Raw genomic sequence first — 23,151 nt, forward strand, 5'->3', positions numbered from 1 at the left:
CAAAAGTTTAAGCGATCGGATGTACCATTACGTTATTAACAAAAAAATCAATGACGGGTGGTTCACCGAGGCAGAAAAAGGCCTACAATACGCGGCGCTAACATTGGAGGATATCCATATACTCATTCTGCTCAAGAATAGACACCAAGAGCATCTTGGTTTCCAAGGAAAGTCAAAACTTACAACAGTTAGGACGTGGACTGAAGCGTGGAAAAGACTACGGGAACAACGAGCAACAGTTAAAGCCCAGGAGCAAGAAAAACGAAAAGTGCAGTTGAAATAGCGTGGTCCGGGGACGGCCAACACGAAAAGAAGAAGAAGAAAGACATAAACAGCATTAATACCTCAACGGATAAAAGAAAGCCAGCAAATTTTGCGTAATATCACCTGACAACAAACATGTTTCGATGCCCTGAACGGTTTTTGGGAAACTATTAGTGTCCACACGTCATAAACAGGTTCCCCGTTGACATGCGCTGTAAGGAGAGTGAGTAATCCTGTGTATTATAGAACATAAGAAGATTTTCAGGACCAATTTATTAAAAGGCTCCTTATTCAGAAACAAATAACGATTGAGTGTCGTGTAGTTTTCATTGAAAAGTGCCACGGAAGTATTAATAGCGCGACAGCGTACAGCGTTCCCTTTATTAATGCGCCGCTGTGGCCGTAAGCGATCAATGGCAGTAGTTATCGATGCATTCCTGTCAAGTGCTGTCACGCCGACCATTAATATAGTTGCCGATAATAACGGTAGCGGCCGGATTTATTTTCGAGCGTGGCGAAACGTGATGTTTGTCGCGGCGGAATGAGGCAAATGTCAGACCGCGAGTTACGTCAGCTTGCAAAATGGAGCGAGATTTCTTGCGTGTCTCTGATGACCGGTCGGTGGACGGCTAGCGGCAAGAAGCCTGACGGATGGCCGACACAGCTAGGAACTGCCGTCCTGACTGTTTTATGGCGAACATGGCCCGCTGTGTCGCACATCCGTGGTCTGTTACCATAATGCTGTTCCGTACCGGATTCGTATCGTAATCGATGTGGAGGTACGACGTTCTCGCGGGCGTTCAGGAGATCTGCAGCTAAAACATGGGGCATAGTCTCGTGTCAAAATGCAGACATTAGAAAATGTTAGAGGCTCAGGCGAAACGAATTATTTGTGGCGTACATTAAGAAAAAGTCAGAACGTTGTTGTTGTGCGTTGTTTAATCCGAAGATTGGTTTGATGCAGTTCTCCAAGCTAATCTATCTTGTGCAAGCCTCTTCAGCCTTGCGTCGCCACTGCAACCGACATACATTTGAACGTGCATACTATATTCGAGGCCTGGGTTTCGTTTACAAACTCTACCCCCCCCCCCCCCACACATACACATACATTTCCTTCCATTACCAAATTAAGATTCCTTGGTGCCTCTGGATGTGTCCTGTCAGCGCTTCCTATCTTTCAGTAGAGCCGCTCCATAAGTTTCTTTTTCCCCCAAATTCGATTCAATATCTCTTCATTAATTATTCGATCTAACCCTCAGCATTCTTTTAAACCACTACATTTCGGAAGCTTCTATTCTCTTCTTGTCTGAATTGCTTATTGTCCACATTTTACTTGCGTACAAGACTACATTCCAGACAAATAACTTCTGTATGAAAGGTTCTACAAATGCATAAGTGCTGCCATAATGGGTTTACGTTGGCCACAATGTTTGTGTGAGTGACTATGTGCGAGATAGAGTACTATTTGCAAAAGACAGCCGGCCGCTGTGGCCGAGCGGATCCAGGCGCTTCAGTCCGGAACCCCGCTGCTGCTACAGTCGCAGGTTGGAATCCTGCCTCGGGCATGGATGTGGGTGATATCCTTAGGTTAATTAGCTTTAAGTAGTACTAAGTCAAGGGGACTGGTGACCTCTGATGTTAAGTCCCATAGTGTTCAGAGCCATTTCAACCATTTGCAACAGACAGTCCAGTGCTGCGTGCACGCTGTGTACATGGTCCCCAAGGTTAGATGCATACTTATGTTGATCCACTCTGCCTTTAAGAACGACTAAATCATCCAGGGAATGCCACGAAAATATTCCCCAGACCGTAACACTATCTCCTCCAACCTGCCCTTTTCGACGGTTGTTGAAGAGTGTTTGCTTTCAGTCGTTACAGGCCGAACACGCCAACGGCCGGTCTGTTGGAACATAAAACGCGATTCATCTGGAAAGGCCACCTGTCGCCACTCAGAGGAAGTACAGTTGTGACACTGGCGTGAAAATTCCAGCCTTCATCACCGACGAACAGCAGTCAGCAGGGGTGCGTGAATAAGGCACCTGCTGCGAACGCCCATTATGTAGTAGCGTTCGCTGAATGGTCGTTGAGGAGACACCATTGATAGCCCCTTGCTTCCTGGTTCAAATGGCTCTGAGCACTATGGGACTTAACTTCTGAGGTCATCAGTCCCCTAGAACTTAGAACTACTTAAACCTAACTAACCTAAGGACATCACACACATCTATGCACGAGGCAGGATTCGAACCTGCGACTGTAGCCCTTGGTTCATCTGCACGGTCAGTTGCTCAACAGTTGCAAGTCCCGTACACATCTCTGCACCATTGTCGTCTATGTCCCGTGGTGCACCACAGTTACCTCGTGTCAGTTCCACAAGTATCATTTTTCCAGATTACAGACTTAGCCGTTTTGGAAATACTTCCTACCTTGGCCAGAGAACCAGTGATAATGACCTATTGGACGTCAAATAAACCGCTCCGCTTTCGCATCACGAAAACGACTGGACTGTTTTCCACGTCGCCCCACACGCTTCATACACCTTCCACTGCTAGTGCTGCCACCTGCCGTCTGTGATTAGTGGTCATTGAACATAGGTGGTGGTCACGTTAATGTGACTGGACCGTGTATGCCTCAAATTCTCGATAAATTTAGTGAGATCTATTAAGCGGCAAGTTGCGTCCACCAGACGAAGACAACGTATTCGAGCATTGGCAACCTGTCCCTGTAGAGGAGCCTGATGTCACACAAAAACCGGACAAAAATTGGTCACCCTCCCAGAACAGACCATGTTAAAATCGTGTAGGATCGCCTCTAGCTTCAATAACTGCATCACTTACACTATGACGATAATCCAAAAAAATTTTCCAGGTATGCTGCATCCAGTTGAAGCCAATTATTCGGGGTCAGATCCTGAAGAGCTGCCAATTCACGGGGATGTTGAACATTACGTTAACCAGTAGTTCAAAATGGTCACAGAGATTTTCTATGTGTTTCTCAACTTCAAACGGGTACTCGACCACGTACTTCTTGAGTACTTATGCTATACATTTTGTAATGACCAGTTTGAGTTACTGTCATCATCACACATGTACGAACAGAACACGTATTTTATCGCATTACTGTTTTTTTCTACTGATGTTGTTTTCGAGTTGTTTTGTTGCTGACAGGGTTCGCGAGTGTGACACTAGTTGTGCACTGACTTTAGCAGCTGTCGCCCCCTTTCGTCACAACACTCTTGGATGACCGATCGTCACGACTACTCAACACAACACTTTCGTCCGTGTTGTGACTTAGCGGATAATCCACAGGGGGAAGGGGAAACTAAAAGTAGAACTAGCTATGGACAACAAATTCATTACCGTGGCATATACTGGCAAAACCACAAAATAACTGGCGAATATACACACGACGCACCACGAAGGAATTATCCAAATGAGACTGAAATCAGTAAGTGTAATTGTGGTGTCACCGCCAGACACCACACTTGCTACGTGGTAGCCTTTAAATCGGCCGCGGTCCGTTAGTATACGTCGGACCCGCGTGTCGCCACTATCAGTGACTTCAGACCGAGCGCCGCCACACGGCAGGTCTAGAGAGACTTCCTAGCACTCGCCCCAGTTGTACAGCCGACTTTGCTAGCGATGGTTCACTGACAAATTACGCTCTCATTTGCCGAGACGATAGTTAGCATAGCCTTCAGCTACGTCATTTGCTACGACCTAGCAAGGAACCATTATCATTTGCTATTTATCTTGTGATGCATGTACCGTCAGACCGATGTTCACCAATTATGGATTAAAGTTAAGTATTCCAGAAGCTACGTACTTATATTTACTAGACTCAATTCCCTTAACTGTTCCAGACCTCACGCCAGCCTGCGTGAGCTTAACGCGTGCCTTTCGGCTACCAATCATAGTGGCTTGGCTGTCTTGCCAAGTCACAACAGTAATGTACATGTAAAGACAAATAAATGGTTACAGTTTCAGAAAAACTAGTTGATTTATTCAACACAAAGAGATTCACAAACTGGGCAAGTGAATAACCGTGGCCCTTCTGCAAGCTGTTATTCGATTTGGCATTGCTTAGTATAGTAGTTGTATGTGCTCCTGACGGATATGGTGCCACATTCTGTCCAACTGGAGCGTTAGATTATGAAAATACCGAGCTGAGGGCCCTGTCCGCTTTCCAAGTATGCACTATAAATCTTCGATACTGTGCCTCTTAGAGCACCAAACACTTGCTCTAACGTTGGTTACCAAAGTAGCCGCCATACGAGTGCCAACAATTTGCCCACGTTCAAATTCATTAACCTATGACATAATAGACTCAGAACTACACAGAACGCTGTTCACTTGCTACGTATTGAGGACACTGCACAGATGGTAACCGTCGTCCAGTATAACGGCGCAACCTGCAGGCTTTGCTTGTATCTGCATTTATGTTCAAGCCAGCATATGTCGCAGAGTTTCTATATCTTTGCCCAACCCCTGTAGATACGTAAATAGCCACCATATGTGTGTGTGTGTGTGTGTGTGTGTGTGTGTGTAAATAAGATGTCAGCTGCACAGCTATTAGCCTTGTCCAGACTGTTCAGATTTACCGGCACGTCTGCGTTCCCCGAAAAAAAATAACAAACTCCGAGGCAAGGGCAACAGGAGAAGCAAGCTGGGCGATACGTGAGAGCCCGACGGGCACAGAAAGTGAATTGCTTGCTTTGGAACGCGCCGAGATTGCTCGCATTACGAGCACGTGTAACACGTCGCTAGCGGGAGCAATGCCCTGTGTCTCTGTCTCAGTCTTTCTCTCTCTCTCTCTCACACACACACACACACACACACACACACACACAATACTAGAGTAAGCGCTCTGATGAAGTTACAGTGATCTTACTCCCTCATCTCTCTCTCTCTCTCTCTCTCTCTCTCTCTCTAACGCACAAAATACCGTAGTAAGCGCATTAATGAAGCTACAGTGCTTCGACAAGGTGTTAGTATTTGGGACGTCTTGCACAGTGACATAATCCCAACACATCAAGACATTCATGACTTCCTGAATCATAGACCTCGATCTACACGCCCATCTCTCATAAAACACACACACACACACACACACACACACACGCACAAAACACAGAACCAAGCGCGACATGCTGGTTTTGTTTGTGCTCTCGTAAAGATAAGCAGATAGATTGAATGAGTTAAACGCTATTAAACAAATAGAAGTAAACAACGCATATGATGTCAGTATGGTGGAAACTTTGAGGTTTGCCGATGACATTGTAATCTGTCAGAGACGGCAAAGGACTTAAGGACTTGGCTGTCAGAGACAGCAAAGGACTTGGAAGAGCAGTTGAACGGAATGGACAGTGTCTTGAAAGGAGGATATAAGATGAACATCAACAAAAGCAAAACGAGGATAATGAAATGTAGTCGAATCAAGTCGCGTGATGCTGAGGGAATTAGATTAGGAAATGAGACAAAGTAGTAAAGGAGTTTTGCTATTTGGGGAGCAAAATAACTGATGATGGTCGAAGTAGAGAGGATATAAAAGGTAGACTGGCAATGGCAAGGAAAGTGTTTCTGAAGAAGAGAAATTTGTTAACATCGAGAATATATTTAAGTGTCAGGAAGTCGTTTCTGAAAGTATTTGTATGGAGTGTAGCCATGTATGGTAGTGAAACATGGCCGATAAATAGTTTGGACAAGAAGAGAATAGAAGCTTTCGAAATGTGGTGCTACAGAAGAATGCTGAAGATTAGATGGGTAGATCACATAACCAATGAGGAGGTATTGAATAGAATTTGGGAGAAGAGGAGATTGTGGCACAATTTGACAAGAAGAAGAGACCGGTTGGTAGGACATGTTCTGAGGCATCAAGGGATCACAAATTTAGTATTGGAGGGCAGCGTGGAGCGTAAAAATCGTAGAGGGAGACCAAGAGATGAATACACAAAGCAGATTCAGAAGGATGTAGGTTGCAGTAGGTACTGGGAGATGAAGAATCTTGCACACGATAGAGTAGCATGGAGAGCTGCATCAAACCAGTCTCAGTACTGAAGACCACAACAACAACAACAACATGGTGAATCGCCTTATCCACAGGGGAGGGGAAACTAAAAGTAGAACTAGCTATGGACAACAAATTCATTACCGTCACATATACTGGCAAAACCACATAGTAATTGGCGAATATACACACGACGCACCACGAAGGAATTATCCAAATGAGACTGAAATCAGTAAGTGTAATGTACATGTACAGACAAATAAATCATTACAGTTTCAGAAAAACTTGTTGATTTATTCAACACAAAGAGATTCACAAACTGGGCAAGTGAATAACCCTGGCCTTTATGCAAGCTGTTATTCGATTTGGCATTGCTTAGTATAGTAGTTGTATGTGCTCCTGAGGGATATCGTGCCAAATTCTGTCCAACTGGCGCGTTAGATCATGAAAATACCGAGCTGAGGGCCCTGTCCATAATGCTCCAAATGTTTTCAGTTGGGTAGAGATCCAATGACCTTGCGGGCCAAGATAGGTTCTGGCAAGCACGAACAGTAGAAACTCTCGCCATGTGCGGGCGGGCATTATCTTGCTGAAATGTAAGACAGGATGGCTTGCCGTGAAGGGCAACACAACGGGGTACAGAATATCTTCGACGTACTGCTGTGCTGTAAGGATGCCGTGGGTTGCAGCCAAAGAGGTCCTGCTATGAAAAGAAATGGCACACCAGACCACCACTTCTGATTGTCGGACCGTATGGCCGGTGTTAGATTTATATCCCAACGTGTATCAGGCACCTCTTCGTTAGCCATCTGGGCTCAGTTCATCACTGAAGACAATTCTACACCAGTCAATGAGATTCCAGGCCGAGGACGTCTCTGGAGAAGCTCCGGATAACTCTGGGATAGCAACCTGGCCCGCTTGGGATTTTGACGGTCTAACGCGCCAACTGGACAGAGTTCGATATAATATCTCTCAGGTCATCCAGCAGTTCTGTCAATCAGTGCAAAGATGAGTGTTTATATCGGGGCCAGAGGCAGACAAATGCGTTACTGACTTGCTCAATTTGTGAAGCTCTTTCTCTTGAACAAATCAGCCAATTTTCTGAAACTATAATCATTTCTTAGTCTGTAGATATGTACACCACATCTAACGATTTCCATCCCATTCGGATAATTCTTTCGTGGTACGTTGTTTGTTTTGTAGAGTGAATTTAAACCGTGCAATGTCTAGATGATATTCCAAGCGAAAACCTTAGATGGGGCATGACGTTGGGAACGGGAAAAGTAAATAGAACAAGAGGGAGTTCATAAAATACAGCGATCCTCGTGAGACGCCGACGTATTAGGACAAACATAAAGAACATTCTGGACAAGTTATGAAGAGCACAGAGCTTTCAGAGGGACAAATACCGGTAAATCTATGATAGCCAAACACGTATACAATACAGGCCACCTTAGAAAAGACACTGAAGATTTAGAGGTGGTGCACGTGGCGAAGGAAGTAAGGAAGATTGATACACGTGAAAAACGTGCAGGAATTGCACTGGAATTTGTGTTGTAGTGAAGATATGAGAACAACAACGCACAGAAACTAGTACACACACACACACACACACACACACACACACACAGAGAGAGAGAGAGAGAGAGAGAGAGAGAGAGAGAGAGAGAGAGAGAGAGAAAGTCTTTCACGTAGAACAAAATAATGTTAACTGTAATATTCCCAGTTGTGAATTTCCGAGGCAAAATAACTTTCTAAGTTACGTTCTCTGTGATTGCAGATGAAAAAGAAAGAAAAATAACTGTAATCCCAAATATGGGAAACCACAAATTCAAATTAGTGAATACTTTCTTAAAATCTCATATATTCCTTGTGCGTTTTCTTGATATACGACTCTAGTTATTCTGAGAATAATTTTGCTGATACTGAATTGTTCTCCTGACTCCTCTTTGAGATCTGAATTTTTCACTATGCTAATAACTTTTAACCCGTTCTTCGGCGCATATATTGCTGAAGAGCGAAAGAAACTGGTACACCTGCCTAATATCGTGTAAGGCCTCCGCGAGCATGCAGAAGTGGCGCAACACGACGTAGCATGGACTCGACTAATGTCTAGTGTTGGAGGGAACTGACACCATGAGTCCTGCAGGGCTGTCCATAAATCCGTAACAGTAAGAGAGCGCGGAGATCTCTTCTGAACAGCAAGTTGCAAGGCATCCCAGACATGCTCAATAACGTTCATGTCTGCGGAGTGTGGTGGCCAGCGGAAGTGTTTAAAACTCAGAAGAGTGTTCCTGGAGACACTCTGTAGCAATTCTGGACGTGTGGGGTGTAGCATTGTCCTGATGGAATTGCCCAAGTCCCTTGGAATGCACGCTAGACATGAATGGATACAGGACGCTTACGTACGTACAATTTCAAACGAGACTCGTCCGACCAGGCAACATGTTTCCGGTCATCTACAGTTCAATGTCTCTGCTGACGGACCCAGGCGAGGCGTAAAGCTTTGTATCGTGCAGTCATCGAAGGTATACGAGTGGGCTTCGGCTCCGAAAGCCCATATCGATGATGTTTCGTTGAATGGCTCGCTCGCTGACACTTGTTGATGGCGCAGCACTGAAATCGGCAGCAATGCGGAAGGATTGCACTTCTCGTCACGTTGAACGATAATCTTCAGTCGTCGTTGGTCTCGTTCTTGCAGGATCTTTTCCGGTCACAGAGATATCGGAGATTTGATGTTTTACCGGATTCGTGATATTCACGGTACACTCGTGAAATGGTTGGACGGGAAAACATCCACTTCATCGCTGCCTCGGAGATGCTGTGTCCCATCGCTCTTGCGCTGACTACAACACCACGTTCAAACTCACATTCTGATAAGCTGCTATGGCCGCAGCACTAACCGATCTAACAACTGCGCCAGACATTTGTTGTCTTATATAGGTGTTGGCGATCTAACAACTGTGCCAGACACTTGTGTCTTATATAGGCGTTGCTGACCGCAGCGCCGTATTCTGCCTGTTTACATATCTCTGTATTTGAATACACATGCCCATACCAGTTTCTTTGGCACTTCAGTGTCTGTGTAGAAATGTTCAAAAGTGTGTGAAATCTTATGGGACTTAACTGTTAAGGCCATCAGTTCCTAAGCTTACACACTACTTAACCTAAATTATCCTAAGGACAAACACACACACCCATGCCCGAGGAAGGACTCGAACCTCCGCCGGGACCAGTCGCACAGTCCATGACTGCAGTGCCTCAGACCGCTCGGCTAATCCCGCACGGCCGTATATGTAGACAGTAAAGGGTATTATTATTGCTGTTTAATAGAAAATAATGAAGAAATCACTGATGGTGCTGCAGCTTCAGCGAAACATATCTAGGTAAAAAGAAGAGATAAATTGTGTTACAGATTTATTTGTGAGCAAATACAGGTACAAGAGCATCAACCTCAAGGCGGCTGTTCATAGCTTTATCGTTTAGTATTTGCCGGTAAGCAACGCCCGAAACGGCGGATCATTATTCTCAGTGTGTGCTGTAGAGTCTGTCATGTTTTCTATGCTGTTAAATTAATTTTTCCGGGACTTTTTATTTTAAGCCCCTAATAGCGGCGGCTCACGCTAGCCAAACTGCACAAAAACTAGACACTGACCGCAGTTTGTTATCTTCATTCAAAGGGAACGGGAGCTCTCACAGTTGCCGAAAACTTGTCTTACTGTAACTGATTCTAAGACTATTTTCAAATTGGGCTTATTATTTTCTTCGATTTGTTGCTGAAGTTTATCTGCACTGGAGGCAGACAACGTATACTCATCAGCAAAATTATGGTGGTTTACGCCTGATCCATTAATATTGTATTTATTCAAATGTGTGTGAGTTCCTTTTTTTTTTTGTCATCAGTCTACTGACTGGTTTGATGCGGCCCGCCACAAATTCCTTTCCTGTGCTAACCTCTTCATCTCAGAGTAGCACTTGCAACCTACGTCCTCAATTATTTGCTTTACGTATTCCAATCTCTGTCTTCCTCTACAGTTTTTGCCCTCTACAGCTCCCTCTAGTACCGTGGAAGTCATTCCCTCATGTCTTAGCAGATGTCCTATCATCCTGTCCCTTCTCCTTATCAGTGTTTTCCACATATTCCTTTCCTCTCCGATTCTGCGTAGAACCTCCTCATTCCTTACCTATCAGTCCACCTAATTTTCAACATTCGTCTATAGCACCACATCTCAAATGCTTCGATTCTCTTCTGTTCCGGTTTTCCCACAGTCCATGTTTCACTACCATACAATGCTGTACTCCAGACGTACATCCTCAGAAATTTCTTCCTCAAATTAAGGCCGGTATTTGATATTAGTAGACTTCTCTAGGCCAGAAATGCCTCTTTTGCCATAGCGAGTCTGCTTTTGATGTCCTCCTTGCTCCGTCCGTCACTGGTTATTTTACTGCCTAGGTAGCAGAATTCCTTAACTTCATTGACTTCGTGACCATCAATTCTGATGTTAAGTCTCTCGCTGTTCTCATTTCTACTACTTCTCATTGATGATGATGATGATATTTGGTTTGTGGGGCGCTCAACTGCGTGGTTATCAGCGCCCGACTACTTCTCATTACCTTCGTCTTTCTGCGATTTACTCTCAAACCATACTGTGTACTCATTAGACTGTTCATTCTGTTCAGCAGATCATTTAATTCTTCTTCACTTTCACTCAGGATAGCAATGTCATCAGCGAATCGTATCATTGATATCTTTTCACCTTGTATTTTAATTCCACTCCTGAACCTTTCTTTTATTTCCATCATTGCTTCCTCGATGTACAGATTGAAGAGTAGGGGCGAAAGGCTAGAGCCTTGTCTTACACCCTTCTTAATACGAGCACTTCGTTCTTGATCGTCCACTCTTATTATTCCCTCTTGGTTGTTGTACATATTGTATATGACCCGTCTCTCCCCTACTTTTTTCAGAATCTCGAACAGCTTGAACCATTTTATATTGTCGAACGCTTTTTCCAGGTCGACAAATCCTATGAAAGTGTCTTGATTTTTCTTTAGCCTTGCTTCCATTATTAGCCGTAACGTCAGAATTGCCTCTCTCGTCCCTTTACTTTTCCTAAAGCCAAACTGATCGTCACCTAGCCCATTCTCAATTTTCTTTTCCATTCTTCTGTATATTATTCTTGTAAGCAGCTTCGATGCATGAGCTGTTAAGCTGATTGTGCGATAATTCTCGCACTTGTCAGCTCTTGCCGTCTTCGGAATTGTGTGGATGATGCTTTTCCGAAAGTCAGATGGTATATCGCCAGACTCATATATTCTACACACCAACGTGAATAGTCGTTTTGTTGCCACTTCCCCCAATGATTTTAGAAATTCTGATGGAATGTTATCTATCCCTTCTGCCTTATTTGACCGTAAGTCCTCCAAAGCTCTTTTAAATTCCGATTCTAATACTGGATCCCCTATCTCTTCTAAATCGACTCCTGTTTCTTCTTCTATCACATCAGACAAATCTTCACCCTCATACAGGCTTTCAATGTATTCTTTCCACCTATCTGCTCTCTCCTCTGAATTCCTAAGGGACCAAATTGCTAAGGTCATCGGTCCCTAGGCTTACACTCTACTTAAACTAACTTATGCTAAGAACAACACACACACCCATGCCCGAGGGAGGATTCGAACCTCCGGCGGGAGGGGCCGCGCAATCCGTGACATGCCGCCTTCAACCGCGCGGCTACTCTGCTCAGCTGTATTTATTCCTTGTACGTTTTCTTGATATGCAATTCTAGTTTTTCTGTGAATATTTTTGCTGATACTGAATTGTTCTCCTGACTCCTCTTTGAGATCTGAATTTTGCAGTATGCTGATGACTTTTAACCCGTTCTTCGGCAATAAAAGTTCGGAGGTTGTTCAGGGATATTGGTTGAGTATTTTGGTGTAACAGACCGGTGGTCTTCGATGGCTCGTTACAGAGTAATTGCATTTCGCCTGACTTCTAACACCGTCATTTATATTTGTATGTGTATTGTACTGCAAGTATGTGCACAAGAAAGCAAACGTCGACGGTGTGTGCTGTGTGTCTTGCGTGCAACAAACCCTTACTGTTCACTCACGGCCCTTGTCATGACTGTAATAACGTCAACTTTATTCTTCGCTCTCTAACTTGCAATTATTGCTCCACGGTTCTGTCTCGGGTTTGTTTCTCTGGCAGTGTTATTCGTAAGTTGACAGTGATGCACAGCAGTATCGACAGGTTTAATAAAAGTAAAGTCATATAGCACTGGTTAGGTAGGTGATCTCGAAGAGCATTTCAGTTGCCTGATTGGAAAGATTTTTTCCTGTTCCTCGCATACACTGGCACCTTTCTCTCGCGAAGAGTCAAAGTTGTGTGAATCCGAAAGTGTAGGTTAGTGTAATCGGTGTGTGTAGTGTAGTCTCATACTTGCGTTAAGGTTATGATGAAAGAAGAGAGGGGATGAAACCCGCTGCCGGTATATAGCCTACTCCTTTAAAATAGCCCCAAGAGGACCGCCTGGCTTAAAATCCCATCCAATCATCCTGGACGGATCACCCTGAAGATGGGTGTAGGTTTGAGACTAAACATCTAAGGTCATCAGCCTTCTACAGGTTATTCGACTGTTTTCTGGAAATTGTCTTAAATGATTAATTATGTCATTTTACGCTCCTAACATGTTTTTTTCCCTCTTGATTTTCAGTATTCTTTTATAAAAACGGAAATGAAATTAAAATAATTTGAAAGTCCGCTAAAACGCTCCATCAGAGTCATGTGATGCCTGTGACGTCACTGGCTAGCCCGCTGCTCCTACTGTCACAAAGATCATTCACAGTGATGTCTTGTTTTGGAATTTACGTTTCGGAAAATGGCTTATAAATGGTGTGTAGTACCATACTGTGCAAATACTTCTATAAAAACTCCTGATAAGTTGCGTTTGAGTGTTACAGAGAATGATGAGATGATAAAATGCGGTTGCATTGTGCTGACAAATTGCCACCACGTCGACATACAAGTTAACGAACTTAATTAAAAATGTGCTGCACAGTGAAGTTGACATTAATTTACCTCCGATATGTGCTTTACCACTGTTACAAGGACGGACAGCGTCATTCAACGAAATTAAACTCTTAATGAAAATTGTTGTTTTAACAAAATCTACCTAAATTATTTGTTGGCTTAGTTGTACGCCGGTACGGTAGCTCATCGTGTTCGGTCAGACGGGCGCTGGCCCTCTGTAATTAAAAAAAATGAGTAAAGAAATCAACAATGAACTAGAACGGATGTCCTGTGACATCCGCCAAGACCAAACGTACCGTACAATATCGCACAGAATGAAAATAAAAAAGTTGTTACAGCGGTAACTCGTCGAATGTTATACGATGATGTTCATAGATCGTTAGTCGAATCCAGTCCGAAGAATAGTTTAACTTATTTGCAAAACGACTCGACAGGTCTCTCATATGAAAACCAAAACACAATTACAAAACTTCACCACATTGATCAAAAACAAAATGTTATTGTGTTTTCCTTGCTGTTTACATGCGCTTACATTTGCAATCGCTGTTCAAACACGTCGCGTTCAAAAATACTTTTTCTAATTAATATCAGCACACACTTTTTACATTATTAGAAACAATGTTCTATTTATCTTCGTACTGCTCACCTAGTATACTTATTATATAAACTTTTGAAGTTTCAGCATCTTACATAAAGATGAAATATGTCAGTTTCGGACACTGACGTTAGTTTACACTTACAAACATCACAGCCCTTACGTTATGTTATCTGCGAGTCGTACATGCTTTGTATCTCTCTGCATAATGGTTCAAATGGCTCTGAGCACTATGGGTCTTAACATCTAAGGTCATCAGTCCCCTAGAACTTAGAACTACTTAAACCTAACTAACCTAAGGACATCACACACATCCATGCCCGAGGCAGGATTCGAACCTGTGACCGTAGCGGTAGCGTGGTTCCAGACTGAAGCGCCTAGAACCGCTCGGCCACACCGGCCGGCGTCTCTGTATAGAAAACCTCATCGTCCTACATCTAGTTGTACCACGGAAGTCTGGTGATATCTTTACTACTAGCAATGCTTTCCAAAATAGTGAATTGTTTGTTCGCAGAGTAAATGTATTTACCCTCTGTTGTACATTTCTCAGACTATGATTAATGTGAAGCCATATATAAAATGTCCCACCATCGAAAGAATGACTATGATCAGTTCTTGCTGATGCTATTCTCGTATTTTGTGTGAAACTTTCAAAAACAAATGACTCCATTATTTACAGTCAACTGCGCTATCAGTTGGGCCAGCGAGCTCTTGCTGGGCACAGTGTCTCTGCTAAGTGTCTTTTATAGAGGAAACACCACTAAGGTTTGTCAAGAATAATTTTATTGTACTTTCGGTCGTAGCCTATGACTGATAGTCGACAGCTGGTTATAATATACGGGCCCATTTTTAAACGTTCCACAATGCCTTAGTTTTGAGCGAGTTTAATGATGTTGGCAGGAAGCAGAGAAATGAGTGTCCGTCGTTGTACATATCGTCGCTCTAAACGGATGGAGCATAAACGCATCAACCTTCGCTAGGTTTCCACCATCACCACAAAATTCCCTTCTATTGATACTTAAAAGTTGTGATTGGTTTTCCATCACTAAATAGCTAAAAAGTTTGCAGAAAAATTGCGTAAAAACCTTGTCATTTCGGCTGACACCCCTATAACACAAGTATAGTTTCTTCTTTACTCCTAGTCTGTGACGTCCCAAAGCATCAGCCAATAACTGTTTTTTGTCACGTGACCAAATCTTGATCTTTAATGATTTTTAAGCTGCAATTGCATAAAAATAACACATACTTTATGAGAATATTGACAGTAAACGTTATTTAAATGTAATAATCAATCGGAATAAGAACAATTTGAACCACATTTTTAACATAGGAAAATTCCCTACTCATTCCAGAGGTCGGAATCTGCATAACCTGATGCAAAGACTAGCGATCCGGGACTTAACGCCACTTCATATCCCCCCCATCTGCCGTAAACACAAAAGTAAAGCAGCCAAAAGCAATGGTGTAATCAGGCAGCTATATCCACCCTCGTACTGGCCGCGCATGACGTTGTTTAACTTCGTTAATCTGACGAGAACCCTTGTATTCGATGAGGTAAGCCGTTCGCTGTAAGAGTTGGTCGATGTGCATCGCGTGTATGCATTTACTGCATACACTATTGGCCATTAAAATTGCTGCAACACGAAGATGACGTGCTACAGACACGAAATTTAACAGGAAGAAGATGCTGTGATAGGCAAATGATTAGCTTTTCAGAGCATTAACACAAGGTTGGCGCCGGTGGCGACACCTACAACGTGCTGATATGAGGAAAGTTTCAAACCGATTTCTCATACACAAACAGCAGTTGACCGGCGTTGCCTGGTGAAACGTTGTTGTGATGCCTCGTGTAAGGAGGAGAAATGTGTACCATCACGTTTCCGACTTTGATAAAGGTCGGATTGTAGCCTATCGCGATTGCGGTTTATCGTATTACGACATTGCTGCTCGCGTTGGTCGAGATACAATGACTGTTAGCAGAATATGGAATCGGTGTGTTCGGGAGGGTAATACGGAACGCCGTGCTGGATCTCAACGGCCTCGTATCACTAGCAGTCGACATGACAGGTATCTTATCCGCAAGGCTGTAACGGATCGTGCAGCCACGTCTCGATCCCTAAGTCAACAGATGGGGACGTTTGCAAGACAACAACCATCTGCACGAACAGTTTGACGACGTTTGCAGCAGCATGGACTATCAGCTCGGAGACCGTGGCTGTGGTTACCCTTGACGCTGCATCACAGACAGGAGCTCCTGCGATGGTGTACTCAACAACAAACCTGGGTTCACGAATGGCAAAACGTCATTTTGTCCTATGAATCCAGGTTCTGTTTACAGCATCATAATGGTCACATCCATGTTTGGCGACATCGCGGTGAACGCACATTGGAAGCGTGTATTCGTCATCGCCATACTGGCGTATCACCCGGCGTGATGGTACGGGGTGCCATTGGTTACACGTCTCGGTCACCTCTTGTTCGCATTGACAGCACTTTGAAAAGTGGATGTTACATTTCAGATGTGTTACGACCCGTGGCTCCACCCTTCATTCGATCCCTGCGAAACCCTACATTTCAGCAGGATAAGGCACGACCGCATGTTGCAGGTCCTGTACGGGCCTTTCTGGATACAGAAAATGTTCGACTGCTGCCCTGACGAGCACATTCTCCAGATCTCTCACCAATTGAAAAGGTCTGGTCATTGGTGGCCGAGCAACTGGCTCGTCACAATATGCCAGTCATTATTCTTGTTGAACTGTGGTATCGTGTTGAAGCTGCATGGACAGCTGTACCTGTACACGCCATCCAAGCTCTGTTTGACTCAATGCCCGGGCGTATCAAGGCCGTTATTACGGCCAGAGGTGGTTGTTCTGGGTACTGATTTCTCACGATCTATGCACCCAAATTGCTTGAAAATGTAATCACATGTCAGTTCTAGTATAATATATTTCTCCAATGAATACCCGTTCATCATCTGCATTTCTTTTTGGTGTAGCAATTTTTAATGGCCAGTAGTGTACAATGAAGCAACAGAATAAGACGCATTCTGAGCTGCTCCTGCTGTGTTTCCAACCACATAACGGTACTTTCCTGAGGGTTACTGCATTACTCTGTTTAGAGTTCTAAATTTTGTTGGTTGGATATTACAAGCTTTTCACTGATGAGAAGGTATTTTCACAGAAACAGAGGTAATTTGGGTGATAAAGTAGTATAGGTGACAATCACATTATTACACTGAAGATTGACTAGAGACCACGAGTTCCATATACAAAAGAATCACAAAATTTTCCTAAACAATTTCCGAAATTTTGTCGTTGGAGTTCGGGTTCGCCTGTACGTTCATTGGTACAAACACGACATAAGTTACACAAGTCGCCGCATGCTACAAGCACTGCACAACAACCGTAGTGCGTTATCAAAAGAGACTACACGTTCCGGGTTTCCTGCACAGACAACTTTGCTGCGGTGCGGATAACAGGTGCAGAACAGGTTAGGAGTGAAGCGGCGCGGCAACTGAAAACGTACGCCGGCCTTTGTGACCGAGCGGTTCTAGGCGCTTCAGTCCGGAACCGCGCTGCTGCTACGGTCGCAGGTTCGAATCGTGCCTCGCGCATGGCTGTGTGTGATGTCCTTAGGTTAGTTAGGTTTAAGTAGTTCTAAGTCTAGGGGACTGATGACCTCAGAAGTTAAGTCCCGTAGTGCTCAGAGCCATTTGAACCATTTGAAAATGTACACCAAAGTTGAAGTCTGTAGGATACTATGATTCTTGCGGGCAAAACGTCTAAATTGCGCACGGTTTCACCACGAAATTCTGGCGGTATGAAGATTAAATGCGGTGTCGCTTCCAGCCATCGTGAAATGGTGCCAACAGTTTCGGCAAGGCCGCAGAGGTGGCGGCGATCGGGTATTCCAGATCTTGCTCCATGCGATTTACATCTTTTCGGCAAGCTGAAGGAGTGTCGGTGGGGAAGAGACTCTCCAACGATGAGAATGTTCACACTATGATGCTACACATTTTTATGATCTGTCATAATAATCTGTAAGCAACGGCCTTGCTGCAGTGGATACACCGGTTCCCGTGAGATCACCGAAGTTAAGCGCTGTCGGGCGTGGTCGGCACTTGGATGGGTGACCATCCAGGCCGCCATGCGCTGTTGCCATTTTTCGGGGTGCACTCAGCCTCGCGATGCCAATTGAGGAGATACTCGACCGAATAGTAGCGGCTTCGGTCAAGAATACCATCATAACGATCGGGAGGCCGTGTGCTGACCCCATGCCCCTCCTATCCGCATCCTCCTCGGAGGATGACACGGCGGTCGGAGGGTCCCGATGGGCCACTTGTGGCCTGTAGACGGAGTGGTCATAATAATCTGTAACTTACTTTCTGAAGTCGCCTCGTAGATCCATTGTTGTAAGTATTGCCACTTACTTATATGGTCCAGTCACATTACCGTGAACACTGCCTATGTTCGACGTCATTGTGCAATAACCATTCATAGACGGCTGCCGGCAGCACTAGCATTGGAGGGGATATAAGGCGTGTAGGGCGACACAAAAAAACAGTGCAGTCGTTGTCATATTGCGGAAATGGAGCGCTTTATCTGACGTCCAAAAGGGCATGATCATTGGATTTCGGGCCAAGGGTGGAAGCATTTCCGAAACGGCTAAGTATGTAAACTGTTAACATGCCACCGTAGTTAAAGTATTCCGTGCATGGTAAACTGCCCAAAACCGACGTAGAGGAAACTGCGGTGAACCACGGGCGATAGATGACAGGGATGAACAACGACTGCAGCGATGCGAACGGGCGAACAGACTTGCAACTGTTGAGCAACTGACTACCCAGATTAGCCAAGGGGCTACCAACAGTGTGACCTCAACGATCATTCAGCGCACGTTAGTGCACATAGGCCTGCCCAGCAGGCGCCTGATTCGTGCACCCATGCTGACTGCCGTTCATTGGCGGTTGCACGTCATTGCTGCAACTGGACGGCCACTGAATAGCGACAGGTGGCCTTTTCAGATGAAACGTGTTTTATGCTCCAACGGACTGATGGCCGTTGGCGTGCATGACGTGAAACGTCTGAAAGGAAACACCCTGCAACAATCGTCTGAACGTTATGGTCTTGGGAACGTTTTCCCTGGATGATCTTGTCATTTTGGAGGGCACAATGGATCAAGACAAGTATGCATCTATCCTTGGGAACCACACCCATCTCTACATACTGTCTGTTTACGCTCGGCACGATGGCATCTACCAGCAGGACAATGAACTGTGTCACACAGCTCCCAGTGTGCGGGCATGCTTCGAAGAACACCGGGGTCAGTCACCGTATTCCCCTGGCCGCCCACATTCTCGGGATTTAAACACCATCGATAATCTGTGGGACCACCTCGACCCGCCGTTTGCGTCGTGGATTCTCAACCGAGAAACCCAGCACAGAGGACACGCCACTGGATCACATCCCTGTCGGTACCTTCTAGGACATGACTGACTCTGTTCCTACACGTCTCGCAGCGTTTCGGCTTGTACGAGGGTAATCCTAAAAGTAAGGTATCCTATTTTTTATAAATACATAGACCCGTTTACCCGTCAGGGTAGCCGAGAGCGCTAATGCGCTGCTTCCTGGACTCGGGTCATCCGCCCACCCTGGATGTGGTTTTTCGGCGGTTTTCCACATCCCGCTAGGTGAATCCCGGGCTGGTACCCAAGTTCCTCTTCAGTTACACGACTCACAGACATTTGAAAACGTTCGCACTACTGCATGACTTACACTAGACGCAGACAGCTGGGGTACACTACTTCCGTCCTGGGGGGTTCGGGGTGGCGGCAGGAAGGGCATCCATCCACCCTCTGCCATTTAACACTGCCAGATCCGTAATAACAAAGCCGAGCCCGCGTTGGAGCGGGACAAAGGCCCCGAGAAAGAAAGAAAGACCTGTTTATTTCTACATCAGTTTACAGCTAGAACACTGTCGATGCATTTTTGTAGTCGCTGTGGCAGTTTTTGTATGCCCATGTCATACCAGCTCGCCGCCATGCTGTTATGACAGTTATGAACCTCTTCTTTCACCTCGTCGTCGGAACTGGGACCACAATTAACGCTGACAGGTACTGTGAGACTCTGAAAAAACTCAAACGGGCAATTCAGAACCGGAGAAGACGAATGTTGAGCAAGGGCGTACACATTCTCCATGACAACGCTCGCCCACACATTGCTTGGCAGGCCGTTGCTCTCTTGCAACAGTTTCAGTGGAACATAATCACCCACCCACCCTATAGTCCTGACTTGGCACCCAGTGACTATCAACCTGTTCCCTAGGTTAAAAGAACATTTGGCCAGAAAGTGATTCAGCTCCGACGACGAGGTGAAAGAAGGGGTTCATAACTTTCTGAACAGCATGGCGGCGAGCTGGTATGACGTGGGCATACAAAAACTGCCACAGCGTCTACGAAAATGCATCGACAGAAATGGTGATTATGTCGAAAAAGAAGTAAATGTTCAAGCTGTAAACTGATGTAAATCATTATAGAAATAATCAGGTCTATGTACTTATAAAAATGGTTCAAATGGCTCTGAGCACTATGAGACTTAACTTCTGAGGTCATCAGTCCCCTAGAACTTAGAACTACTTAAACCAAACTACCCTAAGGACATCACACACATCCATGCCCGAGGCAGGATTCGAACTTGCTACCGTAGCGGTTGCGCGGCTCCAGACTGTAGCGCCTAGAACCGCTCGGCCACTCCGGCCGCGTATGTACTTACAAAAAATAGACCTTACTTTTGGGATTACCCTCGAAGTAGGTGGTTATTCGGGTTCTTGACAGTTGGATACATTAACGTGTCTCGACAAAGCAGCAGTTTCCCGCACTGAAACGGAATCGCACTCTGTGGTATAGCGTCGTCTTCACGAGAGTGTATAGTCCCAAACCGTACGGAGAACAATACTAATTATATGGAAGGCTTAATTAATGAAAAAATAATTAACTGTGTTTTCGTGGGCTTAAGATACTCTAACCTTGACGCTTTTTTCAAGGATAGTGCGACAGGTAGAAGTAGATGGTCACTGATACAACACACACAAAAATCGGCCACGCGCAAGGCTAGTCCTTTAGCGAAAAGGGAGAAAGAGGGGGAGGGGGAGGGAGACGGAGAGAGAGAGAGAGAGAGAGAGAGAGAGAGAGAGCGAGGGGGGGGGGGAGCAGAGAGCGGACGTGAGTCACGCGTTTGCCGGACATCTCACATGAGTCGGCAGGGCAGCGGAGGCGTCGTAAAAACTGTGGAAGACGCTGGAACCGGTTGGGAGCAGGTTCCAGTACAAAGCAGACCGAACAAGGACGCCCATCCGAGCCGGTGTGTTGGCCTCTGCTCAGGACGCACTGAAGCTGCGCCCCACTGTCCCAGCGAAGAAGAGCGGGATGTGAATGACATTCGTAACGTCTGAGAGGTCTATTCACAAGCACCATCGTAGCCTCCCGTTCGGCTTTGCACTGTCGCTTATCGCGGTGAATAAGTTCGTACGGTCTATTGCAAGGGCCCCTTTCCTTTCAGACCCTTCAAGTAAATGATCCGCCTCAATAAATCTGACAATAAGCTATGAAAGGAAGTGTTATGAAGTGACGAGTAATATGCTGAATGTAATAGTAGAGATAATCATTCTGCGCATTTTTAATTTTTTTAAATATTCTCTCTCATGTACAGAATAGTACGTATGTTTTGATCCGTTTATATCACGTGAAGTAACATACAGGAGAGATTGGCAGTCTGGAAAATGACTGTGGAGACATGCAAGGAGAAGTAACGTCACCTTAGTTCTGCTTGTGAACATCAGATCGTTCCAATATTTCCGCCCAGGTCGAAATATTAACGAAGTCGCGGTCAATCAAACGAAAATAAACGCATACGTAATTAAAATGCTACAGAGAGACACAAGGTATGGCTACAGGAAAACAAGTTCAAATGGATGTAGGTAGCAGCAGTTATTCGGAGATGAAGGTGCTTTCACATGGTAGAGTAATGTCAAGCGTTGCATCGAACTAGACTTTGTTTTTCACTTTTCATTACGTTAAAAGAAAATCCAGTAGTGAGTAAACTGCATTGTAGTATGTGTGTCGTTAGACATCAGACTGATAGATGAGAAATCTTTTCACTTATAAAGCTTACAAAACGGCTAATCTGGTATAAAAAAAAGACAAAACTACATTTTTACCGTATTTGGGAAGCGTGTGTATGCTACGAAGGCAAGAATGATTAGCGTTATTCGCTATAGGAACTGTCGGCGTGGAATAGCGGTGTATTTTGATTATCCTTCACACTTCGACCCGTTACAAACTAAAGGCCGGCCGTTGTGACCGAGCGGTTCTAGGCGCTTCTGTCTGGAACCGCGTTGCTGCTACGGTCGCTGGTTCGAATCCTGTCTCGGGCAAGGATGTGTGTGATGTCCTTAGTTAGGTTTAAGTAGTTCTAAGTCTAGGGGACTTATGACCCTAGATGTTACGTCCCATAGTGCTTAGAGCCATTTGAACCATTTGAACAAACTAAACTATTTCTTCACGCCTCAGGATGCGTCCCTTCAATCGGTCCCTTTTTTTAGCCACGTTGCGCCATAAATTCCCTGTTTACCTCAGTTATATTCAGTACATCATCTGTTAATCGATGTACCCTTCCATTCTTCAGCATGCTTCTGTAGCATAATATTTCAAAAGCTTCTATTCTGTTCTTGTCTGATACGCTTATCGTCCAAATTTCACTTCCCTACAGGGCAATGTTCCAGAAAAATGCTTCCGGCAAAGGTTTCCTAAGGCTGAAATTTATCATATATTACACGTTTCTTTTTCGAAAACCTAAAACTCTTACATCAAAACATGGAAATAAGTAAATGCCGTATTATAGAACTATAGCAGTCCTAATTCTGCTGTGCGGTTCTGAATGACTAGGCACCCACAAAGCTAGTAAGAACAAAAATGTGACGAGTAGAATTGTCAGAACGTGTAGTCTCTCAGATCACACATCAGTTAATGACACACGGAAATAACTAAATATAGAGCCACTGCTAACGCAGAATACAGCCATTCCATTTGTTGCCACTTCGGTTACAACTTTAATCCTCATCACAAATACTCTTAAGTGTACAACTAAACCTAAATGGAGCGAACGCCATGTATTTCAACCATGTGGAAGACCCTCTAAAGAGAAATCTCGATGAAAACATGTAACTTACCGATACCTGACTTCCAGCAGTCGTCCAGATGAAC

The 23,151-nt window shown here is 44.7% G+C and overlaps 1 protein-coding gene and 1 pseudogene across 1 annotated transcript in view; one reads left to right on the plus strand and one right to left on the minus strand.

Moving 5' to 3' along the window:
• LOC126092185 (low-density lipoprotein receptor-related protein 1) overlaps positions 1–23,151 on the minus strand; it is a 772,271-nt gene that overhangs the window by 744,631 nt on the left and 4,489 nt on the right. The window lies entirely within an intron of this gene.
• Positions 17,935–18,052, plus strand: LOC126093618 (5S ribosomal RNA; annotated as a pseudogene).

Source organism: Schistocerca cancellata, chromosome 7 (assembly GCF_023864275.1).
Source record: "Schistocerca cancellata isolate TAMUIC-IGC-003103 chromosome 7, iqSchCanc2.1, whole genome shotgun sequence".
Classification (NCBI taxonomy): Eukaryota; Metazoa; Arthropoda; class Insecta; order Orthoptera; family Acrididae; genus Schistocerca; species Schistocerca cancellata.